Source organism: Coenobita brevimanus, chromosome 36 (genome assembly GCF_032717465.1).
Source record: "Coenobita brevimanus isolate Jiangsu-jjx chromosome 36, ASM3271746v2, whole genome shotgun sequence".
NCBI lineage: Eukaryota > Metazoa > Arthropoda > Malacostraca > Decapoda > Coenobitidae > Coenobita > Coenobita brevimanus.
Genome location: NC_136989.1, coordinates 1711141 through 1719537, shown reverse-complemented (window position 1 = coordinate 1719537; position 8397 = coordinate 1711141). Strand labels below are relative to the sequence as shown.

The 8397-nt window shown below is 42.4% G+C and overlaps 1 pseudogene; it reads left to right on the top strand.

Annotated features, from left to right (window-relative positions):
* The first annotated feature begins 6569 nt into the window (after positions 1-6569).
* Positions 6570-7581, top strand: LOC145396301 (uncharacterized; annotated as a pseudogene).
* Positions 7582-8397: the final 816 nt, after the last annotated feature.

The window sequence follows — 8397 nt, the reverse complement described above, 5'->3', positions numbered from 1 at the left end:
CAGGCGTCGTGTTTGGAAACTTGAATGTCTCATGGACTATAATATAAACATGCGCCTCGTGGACCAGTCAGACTCCATGATATCGACGGTAGAGTGTGCCAGGACCACGATGAAGTGGTATAAAAAACTGTTCTTTCACTTGCTAGATATCACTGCTCTGAATTGCCACCACCTTCACGCCATGACCACAGGAGTTCAGGAAACCTTTGAAGGGTTTGTGAGGGAGCTCACACGAGAAATCTTTGCAAAGTATGCTGTTGAAAGGCCCCAACAGCGCCCCCGCACTGCCCATATTACCCACACTCCCCAGAGAATATCCGCCCGCCATTTCCCCACTCCTATCCCGCCCCAGCCCAACAGACCTAGGCCCCAGCGCAGGTGTCACGTGTGCAGTCATTCCCAGGTGAGACTCACGACACAGAGGAAGGACACCCGCTATGAGTGCGTGCAGTGTGACGTGGGTCTGTGTATTCACCCATGTTTTAATGAATATCACACGTTGCTGCAATTTTAGCATGGTGTGAATGCGAAAGGACGCAGAAATTATGATGTAAATGCGACAGACAGACGCTCTGTGAAAATATCAGTCATGTGGATCGCCAAATATTAGTATAAAGTGCCTACGGGTAGAACATAAGTGAAAACATTGGGTGTAAGTATATAAATCTGCCCTAAGTTGAAACTTACATAGAGAGGGTTGTTTGATGCGATATTCTGTCGCTCAGTGCAATAAATACGGCCCCTTATTATAAATTTTCTATTATGTGACATTCTTACGGGTATAATATAAGTTCAAATTATTGTATATGATGATGTATTTCCTAAGTCAAATATTCATAGCGTGTCTATAAAGATAAGATTTCCTGACGCTTAGTCGAATGAATAAGGCACGTATTAGTCAAAATAAAAGTCAGCAAGTGATAAAGTGAATAATTAGTATATAAGTGTGTGAGTGAATTAGTATATAAGTGTGTGAGTATTATGTATGACGTAACATTCCTTGCGAGGGTATTTTCAGGCGATATTCTCACGCTCACTTGAATAAATAATGGCAGTAAGTATGTACAGTGCATTGGAGGGGTGTAAACGTGTGTAATGTAAGTGGGAAAATATAATTGGAGTGAATAAATAAAGTAGATGATGAAACACGAGTGTTTGAGATCGTGGTTGCTACGTGAATAGGCGCTAGCATATCGCTAAATGCCCTCGTAATGAATGAAAATAATTGAAAACCTTCACAGTGGTGGGGGAAAGGTTCTATGTAAATGGGAAAATAATTGGAAAGTGATAAAACAATTTGGTATGTTGAAATACGAGTCATAGCGAGTGCGCTTACTAAGCTGATGTGCGCTAAACTTATGCTGCATGTCATCATAATGAATGAAAACATCTGAAAACACTTACAAACAGTTGTAATTGGTAAAATGTCATTGAAACAGAAGTATACAAGTAGAAAAAATGATAGGTTGACTCATAACAGAAAATTAGCAGATAGCATGATACGACTCGGACCTAACTCGCTATGCTCGCGCGATGGTACAATGCTTATTTTTCCTATATATGTGTCTGAAATACATTATATTGTTACTGTTATTGTTTATTAGTACAAATTCAATAAATGTACAGGTGTTGTGTGTTGTTTGTCCCATTACTCCTTACCATAGAAAACGTTAACGCATATCCAGCCCATTACAGAATACGATACCTGTGGGGGGAAACCGCACCTGTATAGACCACTTATAGACCGCAGAGACCACTTTCTTCAAGATTTTCCATAGTTTCTCGACCTAAGCGGAAGTTTCATAAGAAAAAAAAAATTTCCAAAAAGGCTCGGGACTGGGGGATGTCATAGGTGCGGAAAGGCTCGGGACGTGACGGGTTAAGGATAAGGAAAGTCTGGAGGCCAGGAAGGACTTCAATGCCAGCACAGGTTGACTTAAATGTTTCAAGGACCATGCAGGCATTAACATATGACTATGCCTGGCAAGGCTGCAAGCACAAACTACATGGCAGCTGAGGCCTTCCCTGCACTGATGAAGGCTATTATAGAGAAGGTGGGATACTCTCCTAAACAGTTCTTAAACTTTGACAAAACAAGACTGTTTTGGATGCGCACTTCAAAGAAGACCTATATCAGCCAGGAAGACAGACGCACACCTGGGTTCTAGGCATCAAAGACCTATATCAGCCAGGAAAAAAGACATGCACCTGGGTTCTAGGCAGCAAAGACCTATATCAGCCAGGAAGAAAGACATGCACCTGGGTTCTAGGCAGCAAAGACCTATATCAGCCAGGAAGAAAGACATGCACCTGGGTTCTAGGCAGTAAAGGACCCCCTTCACCTCTGCCTTGGTGCCAATGCAGAGGGAGGAATGAAGCTCAAGCCACTTTTTGTGTACCACTGGGAGAACCTCCAAGCACTGGCAGGGTTCATAAAGGAGAACCTTGTGGTTACTTGGAGATGTAACCCCAGGGCCTGGCTGACCTACACACTCTGCCAGTCATACATGGCAGGGTACCTGTCCCCCCACCTGCTCGACTATGCCAACAGGAGCAACCTTGCCAACTGTTTCCTCCTGTTAGAGGACAATGCCCCAAGACACCCTGAGTGCATGGAGGACCAGGTGGATAACACCAATGTGGTGCACCTGCCCCACAACACCACATCACTACAGTCAACCCACGCTATTTGCAGGTTCACATGTTCGTGGATTTTTCTGGGAAATTATTTCAAGGTATTTCCTGCCTTTTCCACTGCATCAGCTGTTCCAGTGGTTCATTAGTGATTTTTTTGCAAGTTTTTGGTGAGAAATACTGTCCTACAGAGTTAATCTGTGCAGTTAACCTGTATAGGTATACAGTCATCCCTTAACCCCTTCCTTAACCCCTTCTTTACCGGAAACATGTTTTGATGTACGTCACTGGTAAACACCCGTGAGACACCGGAACCGCAACCGTGGTATGCTGGTACACCCTCTATAGAATGGCAGCATATGGGCATCAGGGTAGCCCGGTAAGGCTGTTTCTGAGGACCTCATGAAAGCAACAGCTCTGTGTTTTGACAACATAGACTGTGACGAGTCTATCTATCTATTGCCAGACGCCCCAATCCCATACAGGGTGGCCACAAACAAATCGCCTCCACGTCACCCTGTCCCCCGCCATTTCGCTGCCCTGCTCCCAACTCACACCCCCCTCTCTCATATACCTCTCCACTCCATCCCTCCATCTCATCCTTGGCCTTCCCCTCCCTCTCCTCCCCTCCACCTCACTCACATACATTCTCCTCATCAGTCTCTCACCCTCCATCCTCTCCATATGGCCAAACCACCTCAGTGTGTTCCTCCTAACGCTTCCTATCACATCCACATCCACACCATAGCGCTCCTTTGTATCCCCATTTGTCAGCCTGTCTCTCCATGTGACTCCACAGGCTCCTCTTAAATAACTCATTTCCACTGCTCTCACTCTTGACTTGTGTCCTTCCAACAACGTCCAAGCTTCACTTCACTGTGACGAAGTTCTGATGAATTCTGACATCATAAGATACGTCATGACTGGGTTGCTGTGGCACCAAGGACTTGCTCACTCATCTGTGATGTAATCTCTTTTAGACCAATCATTATTTTATTTATAATTTCTACTACAGATATCGTACTATATTTTCTGCTGACATACGGCATAATTTACACCCCTTGGCCTGCCTGAGAGGGCCAGTTACCACGCACTTGACCACGAGAGAGGGTGTACAGGATATTTTTCTCTCATGGCGTCTCTGGCAGCTTCCGATAGTGACGAGTTTATTCCTCATGAGGGTACTTATTTAGTTGTATCAGATGATGATGCAGCAGTGTCTGACGTGTCAGTAGATTACTATGATCCTGAAAATGATAGCGAGGTTGATGTGAGTGAGGAGGAGGAGGAAATTACTAACGAGCTTAGTGACGTCACACTCTCGGCAACAAGTGGGTCAAGGTTGCCATCACCATCACGTGTGTCCATACACTTCATGCACAGCTTACAAGGTAAATAAATAAGCCATCCATCTGCGCACGACATTTTTTTCAAGCAAGTTTGTACAGTAGTTATCTGGGTACTGTAACAGTACTTTAGTATAAGAAATGTAAACTTATATAATGATATACAGTCTATCTATCTATTTATTGCCAGACGCCATAATCCCATAAAGGGTGGCCATTTGACACTGAGTTAGTTGTTTTACAGGGAGGGGCACCAACCCTCCACCAACCCACTTGTTGACATGTAGGGAGCACGTATGGTTTGGTTATATGGTTACCACCCAGCATTGTAAATGTTTTTTTGGCTTACAGGAAACCATTTGGCTTGTCACTCAATGTAAAGCCACCTGTAATGGAAAGAAAAGGAATAAGAAGTGACAGGAAAGATGGGAGAAATAGGAAGAGAGGAGGGCAGGGACAGAAAAAGAATGATAAAAACTAAGGAAGTAGGCAGCACTACATCAATTGAGTGGATGATGGTCGCCACCACCTACCACAATTATTTTATAATAATTTTTTTTTCCATTACCAACATCATGCTTGGATTATGTGATCATCAGTATACAAACAAATCACAAGAAGTGAATACAGTCATCCCTTAACATTCGCGGGGGTTATGTAACAGAGACACCCGCAAATGTTAAAAATCCGCAGATATCTGCAGCTCCTCCTTAAAAACACCTCTGGACCCCCCATTTCCTTATATAACTAAAGAAAAACCCTATGTGCATGTTTACAACCACTTTATTTAATACAAGAACACTAAACAACTACTTTATTTAATACAAGAACACTAAAAGTTAAAAATAATGAATAGCGTACTCCTGCATGGCCTTATCTGACTACTGTGCTCATCCCAGCTCCCTCCTTAAGGAAGAGTGTTACAGTATATTTCATTTACTGGATAATGCCATTACTGTACTAAAACAGCCACAAACTGTGCCTGGGATAATGTTACAGCGTCAGCAGAGTTCAATGAGATAATTTTTTTTTTCTGTAGGCATCTGCAGATATGCAAAACTGTGAATGTTCAAACCGCGAATGTTTAGGGATGACTGTAGTTTGGACGTGGCAAAAAAACATACACTACCCCTCACACTAGGGGAGGGGGAGATGTCAGGTGGGTCTGGGGGGTAAACGTAGTCTTTACACTGGGGGAAGGGGTGGGTAAAGAAGGGGTTAACATCCGCGGTTTTAACATTCACGGTTTTGAATATCCGCAGATGGCTACAGAAAACAAAAATCTCATTGAACTCTGCTGACACTGTAACATTATCCCAGGCACAGTTTGTGGCTGTCTTAGTACAGTAATGGCATTATCCAGTGAATGAAATACAGTAACCTCTCAAATAACGCGAGGGTTAGGTTCCTGGAGAGGTTGTGTTAGTTAAAAACGCGTTATTTAAACATAATTTTCCCATAAGAAACAATGGTAATATTGGAGGTTACATTCCTGGACTCTGGGAAAGTCTACCCATTTGGGGAGTTATGCTATTCTAAACTTAAAAGCAACAATATTAATGTGAAAGGAAATCCATGTAAAAAACAAAAACAGTATATTTGGGGAGAAATAAACAACATTTGAGCCCTTGTTGGGACGAAGCATTGTTTACTTCTCCCCAAATACATACTATTTTCGTTTTTTACGTGGATTTTCTTTCAATTCTGCTTCATTCACGGCATTGTGAAAGTTCCTCAACATTATTAATGCCTTAGTAGGTCATAAAAATACTACAGTAAAAGCAACATTTTCATTACAGTCAGTAGGTCACAAGCAATAACAACACACAGCCTCACTTCATCTATGGATTACTCATCGTCTGCTGCTGTCCCTCCTCACCCCACTCCTCCACCTACCGCTGCTCCCCACACTAAATTTGTTGTCCCTCCTCGCTCTGCTCTCCTTCCTCTTCCTCTTCCTCTGACTCCCGTGCTACTGGTGTTGAAGATAACTCCCTTAAGTTTTCTGTCTTCTTCATAAAGAACTGCTCTATCTTGGTCTGAGTGGTTTTCTTCTTTCTGTTCTGCAGCATCAAGTTGTAAAAATTTAGATCTGCCATCACTTTCCTGGCCAAATTTTGTCCAAAAATGAGCCAAATTGCTCAAAATGGGGCCAAACTTCATTTTCGAATATTAATAGTTCGAATAAAACCAGTTTAAGCAACAGGCAAATAAAAAATTGTATTTATGCATAAACTGCCACACACAGTCTATCAGTTCGGGACTGTCCAAGGCGCGCGCGGCTAATATGAAACCATCACATACAGTACGTGTAAAGTCCCATTAAATTGAGAAACCCTTGTTAGTTAAACATATCTCCTTAAATATTTGCTCGTGTTAAAACAAAAACGCGTTTTTTAAACTCGCGTTAGTTGAGAGTTTACTGTATACTGCAACACTCTTCCTTTTGGAGGGAGCTGGGATGAGCACAGTTGTCAGAAGAGGCCATGCAGGAGTGCACTATTCATTATTTTTAACTTTTAGTGTTCTTGTATTAAATAATGTGGTTGTAAACATGCACATAGGGCTTTTCTTTAGTTATATAAGGAAATGGCGGGTCCAGCTCCAGTAACTGACTTCGGGGTATCTTGTACTAAGAAAAAATGGAGCAACAGTGATGCCTGCCAAAAGGAAATGAATAAGTTACTGGTTTGCTTCACTGCTGGCTCTCTCCAACCTCTTTCAAGAGTTGAGGATCCTAACTTTCAAGCCCTTCTAAACAAGGCCCAGCCCTGCTACAGTATCCCAAGCCACAAGGAGCTCAGCAGCAAGCTTCTTCCCTCTCAAACTCAAAAAATACAAGAACATCTCAATGATATAGATAGAGATAGAGAGATCTCAATGACAAATTTCATTCTGTTGGGTATCTTTGTGTTACAGTTGATCTTTGGACAAACAGACAGATGCATTTGTACACTGCGATCACATGTCATTTCATTGAAAACTTCCAGCTCCAGTCAACAATGTTAGCTTGCAGGAGATTCAAAGGGTCCCACACTGCAGAAAAGATTCATGCCACATTCACTGAAATCATCACTAGCTTTAACCTAGAAAAGAAGATTCTGACAATTGTACCGACAGTGCCAGCAATATGCTTAAAGCATTTGTGACACTTCCCGGTATGGACGACGATCCAGACACTAATCAAGACAGTGAAAGTGAAGAGGAAGATGATGCCTTTGACATTCCTGATAACAATGAGAAGTTCCTGGAGCTCTTGCCTGAGCATGTCAGATGTTTTGTTCATAATTTACAAAATACTGTGAAAGATGGGCTCGAGGAAGCAGGACCTGTATCAGGAGTCACTAGAAAAGCCTCACGTTTAGTATCACACATCTGTCATTCTGCACTGGCATCTGACATTCTTGAAGATGAATGCACACCTCAGGCCAAAAATGCAACCCAATGGAACAGCAGTAACATGATGCTTCGCTCCCTTCTGAAGATTGATCCAGTCAAGCTTGATCAGTTAGATTGTCCAGTAAAGCTAACCAAATATGAACTTAATCTCATCAAGGAAATAACAGACATCTTGACACCATTTGGAGTAGCAACTCTATAGTGTCAGGAAGAGAATGTTGAAACGTCAGGCAAAGTAATTCCATGTATTCGTGGACTGAAAGCCGAGCTTGAACAACTATCACAGACATACATGTCAAAGACGATTACTACTCTCAAAAGCTCAATCAAGAGAAGGTTGAAGATCTATGATGACATGGAGATGTTTCAGCTGGCTTCACTCCTAGATCCAGGCTTTAAGGTGGACTGGTGCTCGCCAGAAGAAGTCAAGGTCATGAAATCTCTACTGAGGTCTAAAGTAGATGAAATTATGCCTAATGAAGAGAAGGGTTCCCTTCAGGAAAATAAGGACGCCCCACCAAAGGAGAAGCGCAAGCTGTTCAGATTTATGATACCATCAGCATCAACGAGCTCTTTCCTATCTACATCAACTTCATCACAAGTAGAATCCTACCTGAGTCAGCCAACAACAGATGATGACAGTGATCCCCTTCTCTTCTGGCAACAGAGCCAGTCAACAGTACGGTACCCGTACCTGAACTAACAATACTGGCTCTCCAATATCTGTGTACCGGTATCCCGGATCATCAGCTCCAGCTGAGAGATCTTTCTCTATTGCTGGGAAAGTCTTTATCCTGAGCGATGCAGAATGACAGATGTTCGCTTTGAGGAGTTGATGTTTATCAAGCGCAACCAATATGTAACTGAGAAGTAATGTACCGTAGCTTACATCAAATCTAGCCTACAAGAAATCCAGTGTATAATCATACTTTTCAGTTCTATATTTATCTTGCACAGAGCAATTCTTTGTTTTCATTTTTGTTGTGCCCAACAAATTACAATACTTACGGAAGACTTG